The sequence below is a fragment of the Adiantum capillus-veneris genome, chromosome 9 (genome assembly GCF_014529385.1).
Source record: "Adiantum capillus-veneris isolate H3 chromosome 9, ASM1452938v2, whole genome shotgun sequence".
In the NCBI taxonomy this organism is placed as follows: Eukaryota; Viridiplantae; Streptophyta; class Polypodiopsida; order Polypodiales; family Pteridaceae; genus Adiantum; species Adiantum capillus-veneris.
In genome coordinates, this window is record NC_140939.1 from 53809753 (window position 1) to 53836516 (window position 26764).

Consider the following 26764-nt stretch of genomic DNA (forward strand, 5'->3'; position numbering starts at 1 on the left):
CCCTAGCTGACGTGGTAGTGGCTATGAAGACCTGCTCACGACCCAACCCCGCTGGTGCCGAACAAAGCGCGATGGCCTGCTCGTCATTTTTCTCTTCTATCGCGTCGTCATCGGAGCACCACCCATGCGAGCACGAGCTCCTTTTCCCTTCATTGCTGCTTGTCACTCACTGTCTACGCCATGCTCTTCCCTTGTTCACACACAAAAGCCCCTATTAATTCCTTATTAATTGGGTGGCCACCATGGGCGGGCGGCCTGTAGGTTTATGGGCCCTTGGGCCTTTGGGCGGCCTGCTTGGGCACTTCATTAGGCATACATATTGGCCAAGGCACCTGCACTCAATGCACTCCAGGAGTCGTCACTTCACCCAATGATCTCATCAAGATCTTTTTGTACTTTCGTAACTCATGGCACACATAACCACATTTGGCATGCAAATGATGCTTCCGTAAAGGCACCACTCTGTTACAATATTGGGCAAGGCATTTGTAAGCATAACATATTTCCCTAGTATCCCCCGTCGAGCAACCTCATCATGAAATCTGCTGCCTGTATCAAGAGACGACCTTAAAAGAGATTCCACTCAAGCATTTAATGTGCTCTCTAAAGTGCATCACAGCATACATCTCAACCAAAGCATTGTTACCTTGAGCACTTATTCTACTGCGTTCAAAACCCTGGCTGTTGCTCAAAATTCCAAAAATGGCACACCGATTGAGCGGACTGGATTGGTACGGAACCGACCCCCGGTGAATCTTCATCGGCCAATATCTTGGCGACCGGGACTCCAATCATTGATCTAAAAAGACGAACGCGTTCCAAAAATTGAGCACTTCAGCCTGATGCATGCATTTGAGTTTTTTCCCCTCAGATGTAGTTGCCCAATCCAGTATAGATCTGCAATCGACTTAAACTTCAAACTGCCATAACTTCTTCACCGTAGCTCCAATCGATGAGCTGTAAAGACAGGCTGGTAGAGCACTTTAAGCACTGCAGTTCTAGGTCATAATATCCCATCCAGCCCACTTCAAGCATAGCCCTTTTTAGCATCATTAAGGTATGTTTTGGCACTTTGAGCCGCATTTGACATACATTCAACATTAAACTTGGCCTGTTACTAGGCCCTAAACACTGTTCATTAATCATGTAAGATTCAAACAAACTTGATGTGCATTTTTTGTGGCATCTTTCTTAGCATGGAGGGGAGCTGCACGACAATGCTACTCCCCGCTTGCACATCACATTGGAGATCAGACTGCACCATCACGATAGGCTCGACAAGAGCTATACATCAATGCCAAGCATTCCGCGCAAAATGGAGCAAACATGCTTGCACATCTACGAGCTATTTGTGGCCGTAAGTATATCAATTTTTTTTTTTTTGTGCAAGCAGTCACTAGAGCCGTGGCGACATAAGTGTGCATGTGCATGTGCATGTGTGCTAGAATACACATATGGGAATACTATTAGAGTCATAAAAAAGCTTGTACATATGGAGAAATTTAGAATTTACAATTGAATGAAATTATACTATGTAAGTATGTAATCATCAAAGGAGAGTTTACAAAGATTCTGTATTAATCATAAAGAGACAAACCCAAGCAAATGCATGAAATTGTATTGAATGAGTATAAAATTATCCAAGGAAATTCACAAGGATTGTAGTTTAATCATAAAAAATAAAAGCGAGTAATGGATGAAGATCTCTTGCTATCAATGTAATTCTTGTTGTAATCAAGAGGAATAAACCTCTTACCTGCCACCATTCAAAAAATGCAAGTCCATCGGTACTGGCATTAATTGGGAAGACAGGTGGCAATGACCCCTCCCCCTTGTTATTGGTGTCAAAACTTACAACAAAAACAATTAACCTAGAAAAAATCAAGTATTATGAGCTTAGACTTTGAGTCATTTGTTTACTATCATGTTTGTATTCTAGAAAAAATCAAACAATAACAAGAAAGAAAAGTGCTAATATGGGCACTTGGGCGCAAGCAGCACTCAGAGGATTGGTCTAGGACTACTTGTGCCTTGTTGTCAGCAGATGGAATGCCTAGGATGGGGGCAAATCTTGGCCATCTATAAATAAAAGATATCAGAATGAGGCGGGGTGGTAGGGGTGTTTACCCTCATTGTAATTATGATCCTTGGATGTTGTCATGGCTTAACATGAGTATGACAAACCTTGTAATTTTTTGGGCTGCTCAATATAATCCACTCACAATTGTGAGTTTTGCTATAAAAAATAAAAAATAAAAAATAAAAAAATCAAACAGCATCTCTTTGTAATTTGGATCAATTTTCAAAAGTTTAATCTAATGCTATCTCATCCAAGACCCTCACATGAAGATTAAGGCTCTTTTAGAAACATTGGAATGATATCAAAGCAAAATATTGACTCTTATTTCAAGAATTTTACATAGTTTTGCCAAAAAAAGATAGCATCAAAAATTAGCTTATGGTATTGAACTCACCAATGTATACTTACCTTGATTAGGGTTGCAAATCCAACATATCCATCTCATTAGGAATTTTTCTACAATATATCTGATGTAAACTATGTGTACCTAAAAAGATTATAAATTCCATATATCTACACATCAACAAGAGCTACCAATATCCTTGTGCTAGCCAGATAAAACACCATGTAAAGCAATTAGCCATGCGTATCTACTTGATTTTTAACGTTGATTCAAGACATTTCCTCCTCAAAAATCTTCTAAATTTCAGCCCCCAACAAAATGCGATTTGCATCTCAAAACCCTGGGGATATTGATCCACAAGAATGTAAACATCTATGCCAAAGAAAAAGATGAGCACAGCGTAGAAAATAGTAAAATTTTAGCTCTACTTTTTTTAATTGTTTTAAAAAACAAAGCAAGGTAGCAGCATGTTGCATCACTTTAGATTCTAGTATTAAAGATCTCTGAAAAGTGAAAATTTGGGCAACATCTCCTTTGTACACCGGTCAAATTTTCAAAATTCCAATCACTGCCGTCATTGTTGAGACCCTCACATGAGGCTTAAGGCTCCAAAAACCATTCAAGAGTAAAAATGGCTGCCTACTATCTATGTATATCCATTACCTATACGCCAATTTCAAAGTTCATTTGCCTTCTATTTTATGTCGTTGTCATACGGTAGAAGTGCAATGGTCAGATTTTAGTCTTTTTTTTTTACCTAAGATATAACGGCACTAATCTGTCAAAGAAACCATAGAAAAAAAGTTAAAAGGTAGCAATATGAACCAGCTAGAGCGATTATTCAGTATGGGCAGGAGATTTCCCAACAAATGAAAAGTTAAAAGGTAGCGTTACAAATCAGTCAGTCTCTGATTTAGTCATACTAAAATGATTGTAGTGACTAGTATATATCCAAAGTCTTATATCACTAAAGACACAAGATAGCATAAGTCAGTCTTTGATTTAGTCATACAAAAATGATTGTATTGACTAGCATTTATCCAAAGTCTTATATCACCAAAGACACAAGATAGCATATCTTCGTATGTAGACATTATCAAATGTATATTAAAATGGGCAATTATTAACTACTATGTTTATCAACAACCACAAAGGTATAATTTGAGTGTAAATTCCCAAACTGTTTTTAAACTTGACCATCATTAATATCATTTTTTCATATGTAGAAAGGCTCATATAATGAGTAGGGGTAGATGCACCTACTTGTATTTATCTCCATTATACATATTGTTGAATATGTGTCGGTAACTGGAAGTATCCATCGTTAAAGTTTTGAAGCCTATTCTGTTTAAATTTGTGTGAGTGATGGCCATCATTAATAAGGATCTTCTCGATCAACCAGGGTCATCATTTGTTGAACCACCAAGGTGTGTATGATGGATGTGGGTTCAATGGAAGCCATGATTTCTCTTGATTAAGCATCCGAGTGTAGGCAAAATATGGAGCTGCACATTTTGATGCAGGATCTACACATAGTCCTCGTGGGCACCCATAGCTAGTACACATAATCTTGGGTGTATGTGTGTGTGTGTGTGTTTGTGTGAATATATATATATATATATATATATTGTAAGAGGATGTGTAACTCCCATGGTATAGATCTGTGACAAGCCGGGAGAAAATCCCAAAAAATGATGGTATGTAGCATGAAGCATGCATATCTATGATTGTTAGGGGGCATATGCAACAGAAGAGGTGCACACAACCACTAAGGATTTTTACATGACACCCATATGAGGGGGAAGACAATGATCATTTTACGTTTTTTTTTTTTTTTGGGGGGGGGGGGGGGGGGGGGTTAAAAGGGAACTCGGTGGTATTGCATGCATCCAATAGGCCTTAAAAGATCCTAATCTACCCACATGATATTAGCTATGAAGATATCCACTGAGAGCTCATTAAAAGCATGTACACCAACCATGGCAAGCAGTGAGTGAGGTATATCTACCTACCCATATCCATCCATTGGAAAACAAGGTAGGTGAAGCCACATTGATGACCCAAATCAAGGTGAGGGAGATTAAAAAAAGATGCATTCACACTGTATTATTGAATATGTGAAGCTACCACATCACACAATTGAAGCTCAATGATTGATGTAAAAAAAGGCGAGGGAATACATTATCAAAACAATTTGCTTTGAGTCTTGGTCAATTGCAAGATAGGCGAGTAAAAAAGAACAAGCCCATGAGCCAATTGTTATGGCAGTTGAGAGTGGGGAGAAGAACAAGCCAAGCTTAGAAACCTCAATGCGATATGATTAGTTCTAGTTACACCTACCTCGGCAACCTTAAAGGGTGTCTTGTGTACAAGAACGATGGAAAGCCCTGATTCCACCTAGACTGAAGAAAAATGCACAAAATAGCCTCTTTTAAAATAAACCTTGCGTGCATGTACAGAGTCTCCTTTGTACATTGAGACCCCTTTCAAAATAAACCTAAAGTACATATGCACCCTCATTTGAGGATTTGGAAATGAAAATTCCATATGAGAATTACGTCATCCAAATACCTTCTAACTATTACCAAATTTGGTGTATAATTGTTCCTTCCATTTACATCAATAGAGAGCATATCTTACCATTTTGATGTATATAAAGTTCTTATGAGCAGAAACCAAGTCATATGACCACATATACTTACAACTATTAATGTACACAATCAAAATACCACAAGGAGAGACTTGCATATCCTAGAACATTCCAAAGCACCTGGATATTACACTCACTAATATCCAGGTGTGTGTGTGTGTGTGTGTGTTTTGGTTTGGGGGGGTGGGGGACATGTCAAAATTCACTCAATATTACACAAGAAACTCTCATTATTTTTCTTTGGCATACTTCCTCACACGCATTAAACCTTATAATCAACAATTGATATATGTCTATGCATGTCAAATCCACTAAGTATTATCCAAAGCAAAATCCTATTAGTTTCGCTTCTTGTATTAAAAAATCCAAGGTTTATGTATGCACAAAACTACCTTTGCTCATCCACCTGATTTTTAGGAAAGGGTTAATCACAAGGCTCACATTTTACACATCATTTGAAAATGTTGTTTCTGTAATTGTCACTATACAATAATGTACACACAAATATAATCACACCTAGTTGTTGAAATCCTCTCTGAAAGTGGTTGGCATGGCCAAATTCAATTATTCTTGTCTATATAGGATCTTGGGGGGTACATTATGTAATCATGTTAATGTTTAACGTGAATTTGATAGGGGGGTTTTAAAATGCAAAAATTTTAGGCAATTTAATAGAGATACATTAAAATAATAGGGTTTTATATTCATTTTTGAAATTTTTTTCTAAAATAAGGGGTCATTTTATTCATTCAGACATGTTAAAGAAGGGGTTTTTAAATACCCCATGAATATTATATAGGGGGTAATGAACATTGAACCCCCCGAGTATAGGATGCTCTCTTGTTGTTCCAAAATCCTATATTTTTCAAAAATATTCTGTTGCATAAGGTCATAACTCATTGAGTAAATTTTCCATCAAGGTCGGATAGATCTATGTGATCAAGGACTTGAGATGTGTGTAGTAGTTCTAAATATATACAAATATATACGCAAACGAATTATACCAATTCACAGACCAATAATTCTAGGCAAATACACTGGCTTTGTACAATAATTTATTTGTAGTTGAGAATAAATTATGTACAAGGTAGTAAAGATAACAAGTAAAACTTGGGAAATAGTCATCCCAGACTTTGGCATGAAGTTGTTTCAAGGTAAGCCAACTACTCCCAGTCATCTACCATAAAGAACAGAATGTTTTTATCAAAGAAGGTAGCCCTCACCTGCATCCATAGCCACAAGAAAACAGTTCTTTAGCACGTGGCTGTACACAAGTGATGCTGGGCATCCCAGTTGTTATCCATGTCACAATGAAAAAACAAACCGTTCTTCTATATGTAATTTTTTTTTTTAAAAAAAAGGAGTTATAATAAGAATTCCCCTTTTTTTCTAATCAACCCATTAGAGTAAGCCTCCTCTCAAAGCTAATACCTATTGATTTACTTAATTAAAAAAAAAAGATCAAACCATAAGCCCTATCATCATATGAATCTCTTAATATGCCATAATCGACATATTCTTCAAAAAGCCAGTATCACACATAGTCGCAAAATATACTCATAACCACCGATTTCCACCTACATATACGCAACCAAGGCAAGTTCGTACATTTTTTTATGAAAGAGCAAGAAGACGAACAAATAATCAGTTGCTTTTTTTTATAGTAGTCTAGCCTTTCCATTTTCCAAAGTTATGCACGCTAGGGAAGGTCATTTAAAAGGCAACAACTTGCACAGTCACTACCATCTAGAAAAACCAAGACCAACAACAACTCTTATCTGGAGTGTCACACAATCAGTGTTTTTCTCACCAAGTGTAGTCCAGTCTCAGTCAGACCAGTTGGGAAGGTCTACAAACATGGGATAGGCAATCAACTAAAAACAGGTGACAGAGACCAGTACAAGCTAAGTAAAAACGGACCAGCACATACTCTCAAGTATGCAATATATCATCGGTCTTCCATTAAAATTTACACATTATGCTGAGGAAATTCTTCTGTATACCATTATGCATGTGTGGAGTCATTCCATTATGTACTGATACAGTAAGTGACGGTAAGTTTTAGAAACATTGATGTTAAGGGTTTCTAAAGTTAGAGACTCATTATTTATTTAAAAAAGCAAGATGCATTAGTTATTAACAATTTATATCCTTTGAGGGGTGATCAATCTGGTAATAAACATCAGCTGGAAAAACAACATTCTTTTTTTTGTTTTTTACTCGACTCCTACTATTCAAATGCTCATAACATTTCAACTAAGTTTCCCAAATCCCGACTATCCCACATTAACCACCTGGTGAATTAGTTTCGAGATTTGGCATCTCTTAGCATCAGAAAAAAGTCCCAAAGAAACCAGCTGGAATCACAATCTTAGAACAAAGGAGTTATTTTTTATCAAATATTAGTCTAGTTAACAAATTATCAATTTTAAGCTTCTTCTTTATAGCCAAATCTTTCAGTTTGTACTGTTTTTAAAGCCTCCAGATAGCCGAAACCATAATTACCGAGTAGACCAGGAGATGAAGCAAACTAGTAGGTCATAGGAAACATAATAACCAAGTCCGTATGCTCCATAAAGAACAGAACTATGATGACTCTTTTTTATGAGTAAACCATTCAAGTATGATCTGAGTCAATCTTTGTAAGACCTATACAGAAGGTCTAATACCCGGAGATAGTAACCAGGCCAAAGACACACAACGAGACCTTCCTTGACTTAGTGAAAGTGATCTTAATGCAAGAGTAGAAAATTTATAGTCAATATTTTAATCAAAGACAACAGAGAATGCTGAAAAAACCATTTTATACTCTTCCATATAGCATTATGCAGGTATGCAACCATAATCCCATGTATAGATCAAACGTCAAGTTCAAAAAAAGTCATGCTTTAGGACTTCCTACAGTAAGTGACCATCACATTTAAGAAAATCAGCCATTAAAGTTATATCCTGTAAGTAAAAAACCAGGCAAAAATAAGTCAGCAAAAATTATTTTCAAGATTCAAGCATCTAAACAGAAAACTCCACTTTACATGGATAAGAACAACATCAACATCCATAGCAAATTTTTATCCTGCCTGGCATAATCATAGTAGAGACACCATTTTTAAGTTTCGAGCTATGGCAACAAATGGCTACAGTCAAAGTACACCAATTTCATTTAGTATACTAGTCGACCTACTTCTCATGCAATAGATTTAAGCCAAACTTACCAGCATACATTGTTTTCAAGACTTCAAGAAAGTCGAAACAAAGTTAGCCAGTCGACTAGGTTATGAATCCAACCTGCTCGGTAAGTCAGGTCAAAAGTACATGGCTTAATAAAAGCCACACTCGTACATGCCAGAAAGACCAGAGTTTTGCCACATCTTTTTCATGAGTAAGTCTTGATTCAAACTCAATAAGATTTAAACGGAATGTCTACTACCCAGGAAAGGTTACTTAGCCAAAGACAAATAACCCAAAAATCTTCCAGACATGCAACGGTTCAGTGACAATGTCCTACATACATAATAATGAGTACATATTATACAATCAGTATTTCATTGTGACAGTCTTCATAGTAAGCCTGGAGAACCATTTCAAATTTTTCTATAAAACAACATGCATGTAAGCTATAATACCCCTATGCTTTTGTCCAAAGATAATAGGTGAATGGTACAATCAAAATAGGTAAGCTTAGGATGTCCAAAATATGGTGACCGAACCAAAACAGGCAATAAGCCCATTGTAAGTAATATGCCTAAAAAATCTATGCTTTCAATTTTCAAGCTTTTTAATAGACAACCCATTATGTACGAATGTATATTGCATAAAAAATCAGCAAAATTTTCCCATTCTTGGCCAAACCATTTAACCTATTTGAGACATCATTTTATCATCTCAAGATCTGGCAGCCAAGCGTGAAGTTAAGGTTCCCAATTTTCTTCAAGAATATCAGTTTTAAGCACATTTCCCATAACTCTAGGCATAATCCAAAAAACAATCATATTAAACGGCTTCTTAATTACTCCATTTCAACCATTCGAATCCCCATCCACACATCAAAAAACTGTCCAGCTCACGACTATGTTTAAAACATCAAGAGAACATCAAATAACCTGTAGACTTGATGACGATTAATCCATCACCACTTCCTTAAATTTTTTCGGCATGATGAGGACACCACAACAAACCAAAATTGAATGCACAAAAGCGGTTACAAAACACGATGCCAAGTGAGCATTAAGAACTCACCTTCCAAGGTATTTATAGGTGATGATTCTACTCCATAGCAGAAGGGGCCCGAATTTAGTCAGGTACTGCAGCCATCGAGGTCGACATTTAAGACCCCCTATCTAGGAATTATACACAGCACTGGATCAGGATGCAAGAGGTCAGTGTAGGGATCTCTTTGCACAATATTCGCTCACTAATACTCTCATTCTATGCAGAAGAAGCCGTGCGGCAGTAACCTACAGAAAAGGCTCTGCAACATTTTTTACAGGCGCTACATAGTTTTAAGCATCAAAGCACAATTTATCCTTAAGTAAATGAGGATAAAAACTCAAATAAGTTAAAAGGCATACACGCCATTATTATGAGCCATATATTCTTTATTGAACAAGTTGCAAGATAGCCAAGTATTCTTGCCTGCTTTTGAACAGTCGAAAACTCGGTAGACATTTTTAACAAACACTCTACTGTTCACAGCATTGGGTGGAAAAGACCATCTGTACCTCAAATTACCAATATTTCTCATGCGACTATAGTCAGAAAGCCATTTAAATTAGACAAATTACGAGAGTAGAATTTGCCAATCACTACCAAGTGAGATAATGTGAGGGAGTAAATTATTTTGGGAATTTTGAAGCAATACACATTGAGTACAGGTATCAATGTAGGTCTATAAAAGAAGGGTATTTTTTTTGAAAGGGTGAGTGCACATAATCTGCCTTGAGTAGCTTTCTGAGAGTTTTTACATCCATCATCTCCTATTGTTATCAGTTGTGTCATACATATTTATATGCTATGACTTCTCATGATGATCACATTTTATCTATATCAATTGCACATATTTAGCAGTCAAATGAGTCTATTAAGAGAACCACACTACTCCATTATGAACGTCATTTATCTTTTCAGTTAGGAACATGAGTTACTCAGACTAAGTGGTGGACATATAAGAATAGAGTGACGCGGGTGACTCTTTGGGGTCGAGAGCATTTTAAGAATAATATCCATCTGGCGATGGTGGCAGAAGCCATGGGCCTAGGGGCACAATACTATTATGTAGAACATTCAATGAAGCGAGGTTTTTCCGAATGGTTATATGTGCTAGCGCAGTTTCTTCCACCACAATTTTTTTTTTTGTATCGTGGTTATGGGCAGCCACTCCGAGGGTACTTTAATTGCACTCCCCACACTAAGGAGTATGGTGTGGTCTTGGAAACCCGTATCTTACCTCTGGATGAGCGACCAAACACCTGCTATTACTGTGATAGTTGTTTGTACGATCAGGATGGTTTACTTGATATGTAGCGGAGAAGAAAGGAAGGGGTTTTCTTTATAAAAATTAGGCTTTTCCATTCTAATTAAAGTGGCGAAGTAAGAGAAAAGACACAATTAGTTGTGTGTGTGTGTGTGTGTGTGCCCACCCATTCCCAGGCACCATATTCTAATAGGTAGTAGACCCATAGAATATGGGCCTACTACCTCAAGAAATGTTTTTATAGTTTTGAACCTTTTAATACTCTTATTGTGGTTCAAGAAGACTAATCAAATTCTGTAGGTCAAACTTAAGTCCGGACCACTTGTGTTTTGTTAAAGAATTACAGATACAAGCAACAAGGGCTCTTTTAGAAAACCCATTATTAATGAATTTGGTAACAAGAGTCATGATTTCTTCAAAATCTATAAAGCTATCTGACGAGGCATACATAATAATAAAAAGCATACCTAGACAAGTGTGTAATGAGTTTTTGAAGGGTCTATTGCTTTTCCTTTTTGTAAATTCAGAGGATATGAGATTGAGATTTTCTCTTTTCCAAAAGAAACGAGTATAAAAATTACCCATGAATGGGGGGGGGTCAGAGTAATCTCAATATTCAGGAAGTGCGTCTTGGAAATGACCCATTTGTCAAGCCATATTACTCTATCTGAGAAATTCGGTTCAATGTTGAGACATGGTGGATAAATATCTTTACATGTATCCATGAACATTGCATTGTTAAGGATACACAAGTCATCCATAAACCTAAATGAATGACGAAAGTGTGTGAGTGACAAAGTATTGGCTTGGTTACTTAACATTTTTAAGAGCCATTGGTATTCGCAATGACAAAGATAGAGATTACACATAATCGGAGAGCACAAAAATCCCATTGGGATCCCTAAGATTTGCATGTAGTAGGTAGCACCCACTTGAATACAGCTATTGTTAAGGAGCCAAGAGACATATTTATATAAATCATCTTCATTGAAGATGAAAGGTTGGATTTTTTAGACTTTTTTAACCAACCTTTATGGCTTTTTGTTGAGATACATGTATGTCCTAATCTCGCTCTATGAGCAAAGGCCAACTTTATAAGAGTAGATAGAATATAAAACAGACCAACAGGTCCTTAACGGGCAACAATCTATACTTGTGAATAGTTTACGACCATTACGCTTGATGGTGCAAATTGCTTCAATTTCAATCAGAATATAATTTAAGCAGCGGGTGATGTCATTCGTAACCAAGGAAAAAAGACTATTGGATGCGTTAGAAATCCATCTAAGTTTATGTTTATGATTTTTATACATTGGGAAGAGTACATAAATTTTCAGAGTGTTAGGACAGTACCCTAATTCTGATAGCTCATTATTGAAAAGTGTAGCAGTACAAATTGGAGAGGTATCAATTTTTTTAAAATCCAAACCATTGAGCCTGGCAAACGCAGACTCAAATGCTAACTTCTTACATATAAAGGAAGCAATATTCGATGCTTTATCAAGGCCTATAATAAACCATTTCTCTTTAATATCAGAAATGGAATTCTTTACATTAGGAGTAAGCCAGGTATTACCAGTACTTAGCCATACTTGTGGCATAAGACTGATCCTTTTCCAAAAAAGTTCTTTGAGAGTTGAGATCAGTAGAGTGAAAGCATCCGCCTCCAGTTGGAGTTTTCAGGCCAAGTCGGCCAGGAATTCAAGTAGAGCCAATAAGGCAAGCTGAGGATTAAGTGGAAAAGGAGGAATATGATTCAAGCCTTTACTCAAGAGGTTCCTAACCAAAGTATCCAATACGATTTCAATGTTAGACGTACATACATGTGAGCCAAATCAGTGAATGTCTTACAAAACTTCGGAAATAGGTGACAAGAATAAATAAGAACCTCATCAATATGGAGGAACTTATTTGAATAAAATAGATTCTTGATAGGTGGCAAGTATTTCCATCCAAACATCACATCCTTTAGTACCGGAATAGATCCAAAAACATGTCTAAAGCACTCTGTAAAGATAGCTTGGGGAGTAAAGAAATCCAAAATCTTGCTGGTAAACAAGCAATGTGCAAATACTCTATTACATGCTTCTTCCTTCGGAGGTAGGTGAAGTCTACCACATGCGTCCTCTGTACTTGCACATTACATATCCAAAAGGTTTCTGATTGGTAGGTTTCTTCCCCGGCCTCTAACATAACTTCTACTTCTCCCTCTCCCAAAAACAGAATCACTCGAGGAGGGAGTCAAGAAAGAGGTGTAAGACATAAACGGAGAGACAAGAGTGTTGGGGCGTTTTGAGACTTGAGATTCCTCATCATCAATATTAGGCTTGATTTGACCAACCATGATTTTGATTCCTTTGTATCCTCCATATGTGGTTAGTAGTGTGCCACACTCATAAGAACCAAGTTCTTGGAGGGTGTCACACATAATTGATGTGTACTGAATAAAGGTGATTTGAGCTAAGACCATCTCTTTAGCTTGTCCACCAAGCCATGAGAAAAAGAGGGAGAGATGAAACTCTTTTGCTTGGTCAGGAAAGATACTAGGCAGATTGTTGAGGGCATACCAAATGGCATAGTCAAACCAAATAATGCTCGACTCGCAAGCAGATTTAGGATCTAAAAATCTGCATGCACACTTAAGGTAAGGTTTGAACACATTTCATATTGTTTCAGTGTAATAGTCAACATTATTTTTACTGAAGGTCATCACACCTTTGGTTCTTGCATATAGACCTGTATTCGAACTGCATCTTTTGTCAGCAAGGAAGTTCATATTGAATGGAGCTTTAATCAGATCACATTTATCCAAGAGCTGAATTCCTTTAAGAAATTTAAGTTTACATTATTCAATAGAGGCAGGTGCCAGGTTGGCAAGGAAGACCCAAGTTTCCATAAAAATGGGTGCAAGAAACCCTTTATTTGGGAACAACCAAAGTTTGTGCTCTACACCCAAGGATTCCACTTCAATCTGTCGTGATGGTAGAAAAGGAAAGGCCCTAGATACCTTCGACACCATATCTAACAGGGAGCTTCACTAAGTGAACATAGGTCCTTCTGAAATTATTTTACAGCTTCCAAAGCAGCGGCATCCCTACAAAAGATTTTGTTTGGAGGAGGAACTATAGGTGTAGAGGGAGCAGTAATAAAGATGGGACTAAGCCCGCAAAATTTTCTGAGGAGATTGGAAAGTTCAGAACCCTTAGACGAGAAGGAAGATAAGTTCTGCAAATGGGCTTTGGAAATACCCGCCAAATTAGAGGTAAATTCCCGAAGTAGGTTGATACCATCAGATTTATTCTTAACAAGGAGAGCCAAAACCTTCATCGATTGGTCAAAAGAGATAAGCTGGACAAGAGACATACTAGAGTCCTTTGAGGCATCAAAAATTAAGGTTGAAGCCTCGCTATCTTGAATACACTTTAACACAAGTAACGAAGCAATGGAAAGGGGTTCCATAGGAAGCGTGAGCCCTTGGGAAAGGGATACAATCTGCATAGATTTCAAGAGCAGTAGTTAGATTACATCATTTTGAAAGGGCTCAGTAGAATTGAAAATATTATACAGAGTGTAACTATTTGTTGAATTTTACAGCCCTATGCAGATAAGGCCGAATCCTAAGAGAGATATAAGGAAAGGTGCTTTCAATTTCTTTAGCAAGTCGTAATTTCTCCGAAATCAGAGCTCTTTTGATAGGGTCAGAACAGACCTTTATTCTTGCAGTGAGCTTTCCAGTAACCTGGTAGACAGAAGTAATAAACTAGTGAAATGACATGAATAAAAAGGGGGAATTCTAGAAAGTGAGAGTATAGAGTGGAATGGTCCTGCTAGCAACCTTTAACCAGTCAGGTCAAGGGGGACCATTGAGACTGTGTGATAGCACCCCTACCAATTATCATATAATAAATTATATAGTAATAGGCGCTTATATCTAGAACTAAGTTCTGAGAGAGAAAAACACTTAAGTCAATCTCGTTTATTGTGTGTGTAGTAGTTCTAAATATATACAAATATATATGCACACGAACTATACCAGTTCACAGACCAATAATTCTAGGCAAATACAATGGCTTTGTACAATAATTTATTTGAAGTTGAAAATAAATTATGTACAAGGTAGTAAAGATAACAAGTAAAACTTGGGAAATAGTCATCCCAGACTTTGGCATGAAGTTGTTTCAAGGTAAGCCAACTACTCCCAGTCATCTACCATAAAGAACAGAATGTTTTTATCAAAGAAGGTAGCCCTCACCTGCATCCATAGCCACAAGAAAATAGTTCGTTAGCACGTGGCTGTACACAGGTGATGTTGGGCATCCCAGTTGTTATCCATGTCACAATGAAAAAACAAATCGTTCTTCTATATGTAAATTTTTTTTTAAAAAAAGGAGTTATAATAAGAATTCCCCTTTTTTTCCTAATCAATCCACGAGAGTGAGCCTCCTCTCAAATCTAATATCTATTGATTTACGTAATTTTTATATAAAAAATAATCAAACCATAAGCCCTATCATCATCTGAATCTCTTAATATGCCATAATCGACATATTCTTCAAAAAGCCAGTATCACACATAGTCGCAAAATATACTCATAACCATCGATTTTCACCTACATATACCCAACCAAGGCAGGTTTGTACATTTTTTAATGAAAGAGCAAGAACATGGACAAATAATCAATTGCTTTTTCTCTTAGTAGTCTAGCCTTTCCATTTTCCGAAGTCATACCCGCTAGGGAAGGTCATTTAAAAGGCAACAGCTTGCACAGTCACTACCAGCTGAAAAAACCAAGACCAGCACAAAATCTTATCTGGAGTGTCACACAATCAGTTTGCTCACCAAGTGTAGTCTAGTCTCAGTCAGACTAGTTGGGAAGCTCTACAAACATGGGATAGGCAATCAGCTAAAAACAGGTGACAGAGACCAGTACAAGCTAAGTAAAAACGGACCAGCACATACTCTCGAGTATGAAATATATCATCGGTCTTCCATTAAAATTTACACATTATGCTGGGGAAATTCCTCCGTATACCATTATGCATGTGTGGAGTCATTCCATTATGTATTGATACAATAAGTGACGGTAAGTTTTAGAAACATTGATGTTAAGGGTTTTTAAAGTTGGAGAATCAACATTTTTTAAAAAAAAGCAAGATGCATCAGTTATTAAAAATTTATATCCTTTATGGGGTGATCAATCTGGTAATAAACATAAGCTGGAAAAACAACATTCTATTTTTTGTTTTTTACTCGACTCTTACTATTCAAACGCTCATAACATTTCAACTAAGTTTCCCAAATCCGGCTATCCCACATTAACCAAATGGTGAATCAGTTTCGAGATTTGGCATCTCTTAGCATCAAAAAAAGTCCCAAAGAAACCAGCTGGAATCACAACCTCAGAACAAAGGAGTTATGTTTTATAAAATATCAGTCTAATTAACAAATTATCAATTTTAAGCTTCTTCTTTATAGCCAAATCTTTTAGTTTGTACTGTTTTTAAAGCCTCCAGATAGCCAAAACCATAATTACCCAGTAGACCAGGAGATGAAGCAAACCAGTAGGTCAGGTCATAGGCAACATAATAACCAAGTCCATACGCTCCATAAAGAACATAACTATGCTGACTCTTTTTTATGAGTAAACCATTCAAGTATGATCTGAGTCAATCTTTGTAAGACCTGTAAGAAAGGTCTAATACGCGGAAACAGTAACCAGGCCAAAGACACACAACGAGACCTTCCTCGACTTAGTGAAAGTGATCTTAATGCAAGAGTAGAAAATTTATAGTCAATATTTTAATAAAAGAAAACAGAGAATGCTGAAAAAACCATTTTATACTCTTCCATATAGCATTATGCATGTATGCAACCATACTCCCATGTATAGATCAAAGGTCAAGTTCAAAAAAAGTCATGCTTTAAGACTTCCTTCAGTAAGTGACCATCACATTTAAGGCAATCAGCCATTAAAGTTATATCTTGTAAGTAAAAAATCAGGCAAAAATAAGTCTGCAAAATTATTTTCAAGATTCAAGCATCTAAACAGAAAACTCCACTTTACATGGGTAAGAACAGCATCAACATACACAACAAATCTTTATCCTGCCTGGCATAATGATAGTATGATACACCAATGTTAAGTCTCGAGCTATGGCAGCAAATGGCTATAGTCAAAGTACACCAATTTCATTTAGTATACCAGTCGACCTACTTCTCATGCAATAGATTTAAGCCAAACTTACCAGCATACATTGTTTTCAAGACTTCAAGAAAGTCGACTAGGTTATGAATCCAACCTGCTCGGTAAGCCAGGTCAAAAGTACATGGCTTAATAAAAGCCACACTTGTACAGGCCAAAAAGACCAGAGTTTTGCCACATCTTTTTCATGAGTAAGTCTTGAGTCAAACGCAGTAAGATTTAAACGGAATGTCTACTACCCAGGAAAGGTTACTCAGCCAAAGAAAAATAACCCAAAAATCATCGAGACATGCAACGGTTCAGTGACAAGGTTCTATATACATAATAATGAGTACATATTATACAATCAGTATTTCATTGACAGCCTTCATAGTAAGCATGGAGAACCATTTCAATTTTTTCTACAAAAATACACGCATGTAAGCTATAATACCCCTATGATTTTGTCCAAAGATAGTAGATAAATGGTACAATCAAAATAGCTAAGCTTAGGACGTCCAAAATATGGTGACCAAACCAAAACAGGCAATAAGCCCACTATAAATAATAGGCCTAAGAAATCTATTCTTTGAAGTTTGAAGCTTTTTAATAGACCAACCCATTATGTACGGACGTATATTGCATAAAAAATCGGGAAAGGTTTCCCATTTTTGGCCAAACCATTTAACCTATTTGAGACATCATTTTATCATTTCGAGATCTGGTAAGAGTCAAGTTAAGGTTCCCAAATTTCTTCAAGAATATCAGTTTTAAGCACATTTTCCATAACTCTAGGCATAATAAAAAAAAACAGTCATATTAAACGCCTTTTTAATTATTGAATTTCAACCATTCAAATCCCCATCCACACATCAAAAAACTCTCCAACTCACGACTATGTTTAAAGCATCAAGAGAACATCAAATAACCTGTAGACTTGATGACGACGAATCCAATCACCACTTTCTCCAATTTTTTTGGCATGATGAGGACAATACAGCAAACCAGAATTGAACACACAAAAGCGGTGACAGAACACGATGCCAAGTGAGCATTAAGAACTCACCTTCCAAGGTATTTATAGGTGATGATGCTACTCCATAACAGAAGGGGCCCGAATTCAGTCAGGTACTGCAGCCATCGAGGTCGGAATTCAAGACCCCCTATCTAGGGATTATACATAGCACAAGATCCGGATGTGAGAGGTCAGCGCAGGGATCTCTTTGCACAGTATTCGCTCACTACTACTCTCATTCTATGCAAAAGAAGCCATGCGGCAGTAAACTACAGAAAAGGCTTTGCAGCGTTTTTTACAGACGCTACATAATTTTAACCATCAAAGGCCAATTTAACCTAAAGTAAATGAGGATAAAAACTCAAATAAGTTAAAAGGCATACACACCATTATTATGAGCCATATATGCTTTATTGAACAAGTTGGAAGATAGCCAAGTATTCTTGCCTGCTTTTGAACGGTCAAAAACTTGGTAGACATTTTTACCAAACACACTACTGTTCACAGGATTGGGTGGAAAAGACCATCTGTACCTCAAACTACCGATATTTCTCATGAGACTGTAGTCAGAAATCCATTTAAATTAGACAAATTATGAGAGTAGACAATTTTCCAACCACTACCAAGTGAGATACTGTGAGGGAGTAAATTATTTTGGGAATTTTGAAGCAATACACATTGAGTACAGGTATCAATGTAGGTCTATAAAAGACGGGCATTTTTTTGAAAGGGTGAGTGCACAGAATCTACCTTGAGTAGATTTTTGAGAGTTTTTACATCCACCATCTCCTATTGTTATCAGGTGTGTCATACATATTTATATGCTATGACTTCTAATGATGATCGGTTTTAGCTATATCCATTGCACATCTTCAACAATCAAATGAGTCTATTAAGAGAACCACACTACTCCATTATGAACGTCATTTATTTCCACAATTAGGAACATCATTTACTCAGACTAAGTGGTGGACATATAAGAATAGAGTGATGCGGGTGACTCTTTGGGGTTGAGAGAATTTTAAGAATAATATCTGTCTGGCGATGGTGGTAGAAGACATGGGCCTAGGGGCACAATACTATTATGTAGAACATTCAATGAAGCGAGGTTTTTCCGAACGGTTATATCTGCTAGCACAGTTTCTTCCACCACAAAAGATTTGTTTTGTATCGTGGTTATGGGCAGCCACTTTGAGGGTATTTCAATTGCACTCCCCGCACTAAGGAGTATGGTGTGGTCTTGGCAACCCATATCTTACCTCTGGTTGAGCGTCCAAACACGTGCTATTACTGTGATAGTTGTTTGTGCGATCATGTAATGGATGGTTTACTTGATATGCAGGGGAGAAGAAAGGAAGGGGTTTTCTTTATAAAAATCGGGCTTTTCCATTCTAATTAAAGTGGCGAAGTAAGAGAAAAGACACAAGTATTTTTTTTTGTGTGTGTGTGTGTGTGTGTTTAAGAATGATCATCTAGAAATAGTTTGATTTCACAAACTATTGAACCACACAATGGATTTAGAAACCAGACAAAGTGTATATAATAGCCAAGAACTATGTCTACATTAGATAAGAAGTAGTCTTTAATATTGACAAAGATAAGACTACAATTGTCATACACAGTGTCATTTGTCACCATATGAAATTATCAAAGAAGAAAATACAAGGTCTATTAATCAATTGTATGAATAACTGGACAATGGGTGATCATCTATTATTGTTATAGTTATCGTCGTTATCTCAAGTAGAAAACCTCTTCCCTGCCACCATCCAAAAAATTCAAGTCCATCAGTACTTGACAATAATTGGGAAGACAGGTGTCAACAACTCCCTCCCCTTGTTATTGGTGTCAGAGAATTAAAACAAAAACTAACAACATAGCACAAATCAGGTGTTATGTTTGGAGATTGAGTTATTTATTTTAATTCCAAGAAAAATTGGGCAGCATCTCCTTTGTAATTAGGATCCATTTTCAAAATTCCAGTCCAATGCCATCTCATCCAAGACCCTCACATGAGGATTAAGTCCTTTTTTTATAAAAAACATTGTTGTGATTTCAGAGTAAAACACTAGCCCAAATTTCAAAATTTATGTATTTATTCACCAAAAAGAAAAAGTATTAACAATAAAAAATTCACTAATGTGAGTATACTTAGCTACTGCCACAATGCTACAATCGTACACCTACCACCATGAATGTGAAAAAAGCCAGCATTAGATGCAAAAAAATGACTTCCTAACTCAAAAACATGTGTGAAAGATATTTAAGGATACAACAGGTTGTTCAATCTATTTGACATTTGACGACCTTCAAAAACCCATTTTCATCTCATAGGCCCAATTGTTGATATCCACATTCACTATTCAGCAGTCATTCAACGATGATATAGGAAACACGTAGTACATCATTTACTTTAAGTATTTGCATAACCAAGTAGATTCGACTTGAAGCCAACCAAAAGCCAACTTATCCTGTGCCACTGGATTTCCAACTAACATAGGTTCATGACATGAAGAGACAAAACTATAAGACATTCTAAGTAGGTCAGAGTCATTTATCCTAAGATGCATAATTCAATCCTCACAACATAGTAAGTTCCCTTTGAAATCGAGCATGATTATGACAATATCAATTTTATGTTAAAAATGTGTGAGTGATAATGTAAATGTTAATATACAAAGTTATAGTATTCCAAAACCCTCCAAACCAATCAAAAACTAAGACATTAACATATCAAAAAACCTACTGAGTAGGTGTAGCTGCACCTACCTGGATTATGTTATTCTCCAATGTATTATCCATAGGGTTGATGCTGAAGATTGGGGATGATCCAACATCATTGTTCTGTGACCACCAAATAATGCACATGTCTATCATAAGAGAATCTCTATGGCAACAAATATTTTCGTTCACAAGTGATGCCATCTTTCAACGATCCAAGATTTGGAGGAGCCCAAACAGGCTATCATCCTTTAGATGCCAAGTGAAAGAACATAAAAAGAGAGAGTATAGACACAATGATAATGCTCAAAGTGAAATTGATCGATTAGAGAATAGCCTCTAATATAAGCTTAGTGCTTTACAATCATTGGCTAGAGAGGTTGCACCCTCTTGCTATTGGACCATTTATCTTTTCTTAGGTGTCTAGAGGGAATTCCAATGTGGTTTATCAAATTGGGCTTACCCTAACAAGCACTTCTTGTGATATCTGAAGTTGACAATATTTGGCATACATGTGGTTAGGGCATTGCAAAGTGCGATGTTTTTTTTCAACAACCCATGACTAAAAATATGATCATGAGTTCTTGGGCCCATATTAGTGTATTGTGTAGTGCCACATGCCTTTAAGACAAAATTGTGGGTGATTTCATCTACGATTTATTTCAGCAACCCCTAACGCCATATTAGAGATTCTAGGAGTTTTCCAATGCCCACTTTCAAAACAAGCTTAATATTTGACCACATGATCAAATCTTAGCCAAAGTTTTGAGAGCATGGCTCGGAAGACCATTTTAAGTACTACCTTGTGGATGTATTTGATCTTAAAAAGCAATTTGAGATTTTTCCATATGGTCAAATATTCAAGACTTTGGTGATTTCAAATTGGTTGTAAAGTCTCAAACTCTCTAATATGGTGTTCCCTAATTAACAATATCATCTTGAGTTCTTTTGCTCAGATCAACATCTTGAGTGGTGACACATGCCTTCAGGATGCAAGTGTAAGTGATTGCATATGAAGAGATGCCCTCGCTTTGCATTTGTGAAAATAGACAAGAGCTTCCTAGACTTGCTCTTATTTATCATATCATGCAATAAAGGAATCCCAAGAGACAACATCCTAGACAAGTAGCTCCTGAAGCACTTTCTATGCTTTGCCAAGTAGGAGGTTTTCTTTCAATAGCCCCTGACTAACAATACAGCTTGACTTTTGACCATACATGTTTCCATTTCCATAAGAAACCTGTTTCTCTTCTCATCAACCCCATTTTGCTAAGGTATATATGGAATTGTACATTGGTGTTTTATCCCAAGACTAGCCAGAAATGCATTAAATTCATGAGACATATACCCCCCCTTGATCAGAACGGAGGGTGCCCATAGTACATTTTGAGACATTTTCAGAGATAGCCAAAAAATTTGAATCACATAAATACTTTAGACTTCCCTTTAAGCGGATATACCCATGCATGCCTGGAGTAATCATCAATGAAAGTCACGAAGTAAGGTAATTGCCCAAGGACGGAGTTTGTATGGGCCCACAAACATCATTATGCACAAGTCGTAGCCTGCATGTGGCCCTAAGTGAACCATCCTTTGGAAACTTTGAATGCTGCATCTTACCAAAAATACAGCTCTCACAAACATGTTTGACAGGTGTATCAAGAGGTGGCAAAGAAGCAATCATATCAAATTTGCAAACGAAGCAAACTTGCAAAATTCGGATACCCAAAACGTGCATGCCAAAGTTTTGCATCTGAAATAGCCTTAGAATCCACAACTACATTTGCAAAAATTTGCCCACACTTGTCATAAAAAGTAAGCTTCTACAACCTATGGCATAAAATGCTAGATGCAACAATTTCATCACCAAAACGAATATCATGTATTGTACATGTATCATCCACAAATTTGACTACAAGACAAAGTCTAGCAACTGTAGATACAAACAAAAGTTTGTTTTAATCCTAGGTACACAAAATGCATCATCAAGGGTGAAAGAACTACCATTTGCAGTAGTAAGCACAATATTTCTAACTCCTTGAACCGGTAAGAGGCATTGTTGGCACAAGTGATTGAATCCCCATGAGGGATAGACTCAAGAGAGGTGAAAAAATCATGATGTGAGGTAATGTGCTTTATAGCACCACTGTCAAAATACCACACTTGTGAATTGGCAGCAACTAGCATGCATGCATCATGGATAGCGGGTTCATAAGTACACTCTACACTAAAAGACCATTATGCATCAACATCATCACAATCTCCTTTCACAGACGACTCAACAATAGAAGCATTTGTAGTGGAACTAGCATCATTTGGTAAGAATCTAGGAAGACATCAAGAACAGTCTGGACAAGGGAACTGTCTACTATGACTTCACTTGCAGAAATAATTTTCTCATTGATATCCTTGACACCAGCAAGGAAAGTGTCCATGTCATCTTCCTCATGCATAACCTTCGACTCCAACTCTTTATGCAGCAATGCAATTTTTGCCTCATTGTGACTTGCATAAAGGCTAGACAAAATATCCCAAGCCTGTTTTGCAAATTTTGTTGAAGGAATGTCAGGAGTAATAGTGAGCTTCACAAACAACACAATCAATGCATGAGCTTGTGCATTTTTACATCCCAACGAGCTTGCTCAGCCATAGGCAAAACAACTCTGGCAGCAACAATCCTGTCACCAAAACTTGCAACATCCTCAACACCGCCACATACATCAATGCCTTGCACAATGTTCCATACGCCCTTTGACACAAGGACATGTTGCATCATGTAAGCCCACATAGGGTAATTGTCCCCACCCAATCTGTCCTCAACAGCAAACATCTTGAACACATCTATGTTGTTGTTAGCCATGGAGAATGTTGTACCTAATGTGAAAACTGTCCAAAAAGAGGAGAAACAGAGTGGAAACAACACGTGTTATGCAACACAAACCGTAGCACTCTACAAGGGACTTGCTATGCAAAAAACGGCACTGAGAGAAGTTCTACACAAAAAAATGACAAAATTGTCTGCACATCACTGCTTGTAGTGGAAACAGAGGTTGAAATGAACCAAAATCACATATCTAAGCAGACTAAGCTCTTTGAGTCTACCCAAAGTATTTGTTGACCTGCTGACGCTTACCAAAGCTTATGGAAATCAGAGAGAGTGAACAAGCGTGTGTTGGAGCTGCTGATGAGTAAGGCTAGGAGGATGTAACCTGCTCTGATACCAATTGTTGAAATTAGGGTTGCAAGAAAACACACACAACTTGGAGAAGATGAAGGAATCTCAAGGCACACAATAGAGAGTGTATTACTTAGTGTGTAGTGGAAATATCAAATAGCCCTAGAGTGATGTGTGTATATACAATGCAAAGGGGCAAAAAACTCCTAGTGAGGAAAAAATGCCCCAGAGGTCCTAAGTGTGTTCACACATCACTACCACATGTATATGGTAACAAAGAATAGGTAATATCATCAGGAGGGATGACCTCATTTCACATCCTTTGAAAACAATCCAGATCTTCCGGACACTGCTCCTATTGAGCGTATCCCACAATCAGAACACTCCAAAGAGAGGGCATACAAGACAGGCAACTCCTCAAGAACTTTTTGTGCATATTGAAGTACACCACATTTGGCATACATGTTGACCAATGCATTGCCAAGCACGATGTTATCTTTCAACAACCCTTGACTAACAATAAGATCGTGAATTATTTTGCCCATGCCAATGTCTTAGTGCCACATGCCTTCAACATGCAAGCATACGTAATTGCATGTGGAAAGATTCCCTTACTTTGCATCCTTTAAAAACAACCAAGAGGGTTCCTAGCCTTACCCCTATTGGGCACATCTGCAATAAGAACAAGTCAGCAGAGGGGATCTCGAACAGACACCTTAGGCAATTTTTTAACTTTCTAAGTAGATGACATTTGGAATACATGTTGACCAACTCATTGCCAAGAACATCATTTTATTTCAATAACACTTGACTAACAAGAACATCATTTTATTTCAATAACACTTGACTAACAATATGATCATGAAGTCTTTCATAGTGCCGCGTGCCTTTAGAAGGGAAGTTTCATCTAAGATTTCTTTTAGGAGCCCATGAATAAAAATATCATCATGAATTCTTTTTCTCAGGCGAGCATTATGAGTGGTGCCACACACCTTCAAGATGCAAGCATAAGTGATTGCAACTAGAGAGATGTCCCTAATTTTCATCCATTTAGCCTAGAGTATCCTGGCCTTGTCTTGGTTGAGTGTATCCTACAATCAATGAATTGATATCATTGTGAATCCCTTTGCCCATATTAGCATCTTTTTCCACATGCCTTCAAGATGAAAGTGTAAGTGATTGCTTCCATTGTATGCCCTCACTTTGCATCTATTAAAATAGCCCAAAACTTTATGGCCTTGCTACTGTTAGGCATAGTGTGAAATCAATGAAGTGTAAGAGACGGCATTCTAGACAGGTAGCTCCTCAAGCACTTTGTGTGCTTTTTGAAGTGCACCACATTTGGAATACATGTTGGCCGAGGCATTGCCAAGCACAATTTTTTCCTTCAACAACCCCTAAATAACAATATCATTGTGAATTATTTTGCCCATATCATTGTCTTGCATAGTGCCACATGCCTTCAAAATGAAAGTGTAGGTAATTGCATTTGAAGAGATGCCCTCACTTTGCATCCTCTAAAAATAGCCCAAGGCTTCATGGACCTGCCTTGTTGGGCATATTCCAATCAATCAAAAATCTCTAAGAGAGGGTAGCTCACATAGGCATCTATTCAAGCACTTTATAGGATTTTTGAAATAGACAATATTTGCCATACATCTCCACCAAGGCGTTTCCAAGTATGATAATCTTTTCCAACAGCCCTTGACTAACAATATCGCCACGAATTCTTCTGCCCATATCAATGTCTTATGTAGTGCCACATGCCTTTAGGAGGAAAGCGTAAATGATTTCATTTATGTTTTTTCAGCAGCCCTTGACTAACAATATCATCCTGAATTATTTTGCCCATATTAACATCTTTAGTGGTACCACACGCCTTTAAGATGCAAGCATAAATGGTTGGATCTAGAGAGATACACTCGCTTTGCATCTGTTAAAATTTGCCAAGAGCATCTTGCCATTGCTAATGTTTGGCATATCTTGCAAATCAATGGAGTTCATGAGACAACATCCCGGGCAAGTAACTCCTCAAGATCTTTTTGTGATTTTTGAAGTACACCACATTTGGCGTGAGGAGGGTAACAATATTGTCATGAATTCTTTTGCTCATATCAGTGTCTTGCATAGTGTCACGTGCCTTCAAAATCCAAGCATAGGTAATTGTATATGGAGAGATGCCCTTACTGTGCGTCCTCTAAAAACAACCCACAGATTCCTCGCCTTGCCTTTGTTAAGCATATCCCAAAATGATATCACTCACTTTTTGTGATTAGGAATACATGGCGACCAAGGCATCGCCAAGTACAATGTTGGGGGGATTTTATATTTGCAAGCTTTTGTTTTTGAGCTTTTGGAATTGAAACATTATTTTTGAGCTTTTTAATTCTTGTATTAGACTAATGATATCTTCAATTAGTGTGGCATGAGAAAAGTCTACATTAGATTGTACAACTCTTCAATCACCAAACAATCAAATGTAACATGCATGCATGGTTTTGCTTGTGGGAATGCATATGTTATTAGCCTAAAATGTAGCTTTTAAAAAATTGCCATTTTCTAATTATTTTTGATTGAACATCATATTCTAAAGAATAGCCAACAATATACTTTTAGAGATCATCTTGATATCGCGAGTATTTTGAGTGAATATCATGCTTAGTATTTTTTTCAAAAAGAGGGGATATCAGTCAATTGATAGTTTGAAGTCACAGGGGAAGGGAGGTCAAGAATGAAGAGGGAGGACAAAGCTAGCACAAAGTGGAGGTATTAAGGCCAAGCGGACATTGTGCAGAAAAGCCCCAACTTAGCCTTATTCTTGTTTGTATGGTCAAAGATCAATACTGATTGTTTTTGTGAACTACAAGGTGTAAAATGTGCATTAGATGTTCCAAAGGGGTAATCTCCATGAATGAAATGTTTTGAGCAAAAGATACTAGCTATGGCATGAGGGAGGAGTTTGACATGAATCATTTTTCTTGTTGTGGTTTATTAAAAGATGAATTTCATGAGCAACATGTTTTGGAGATAGCCATATGGTATGACAAGGGGTTGTTACAGATGGAGGGAAAAGGGGTTGTACGAACATCTTCACACCAGCTGAGACGACTGGTAGATTCAGAGGGATAG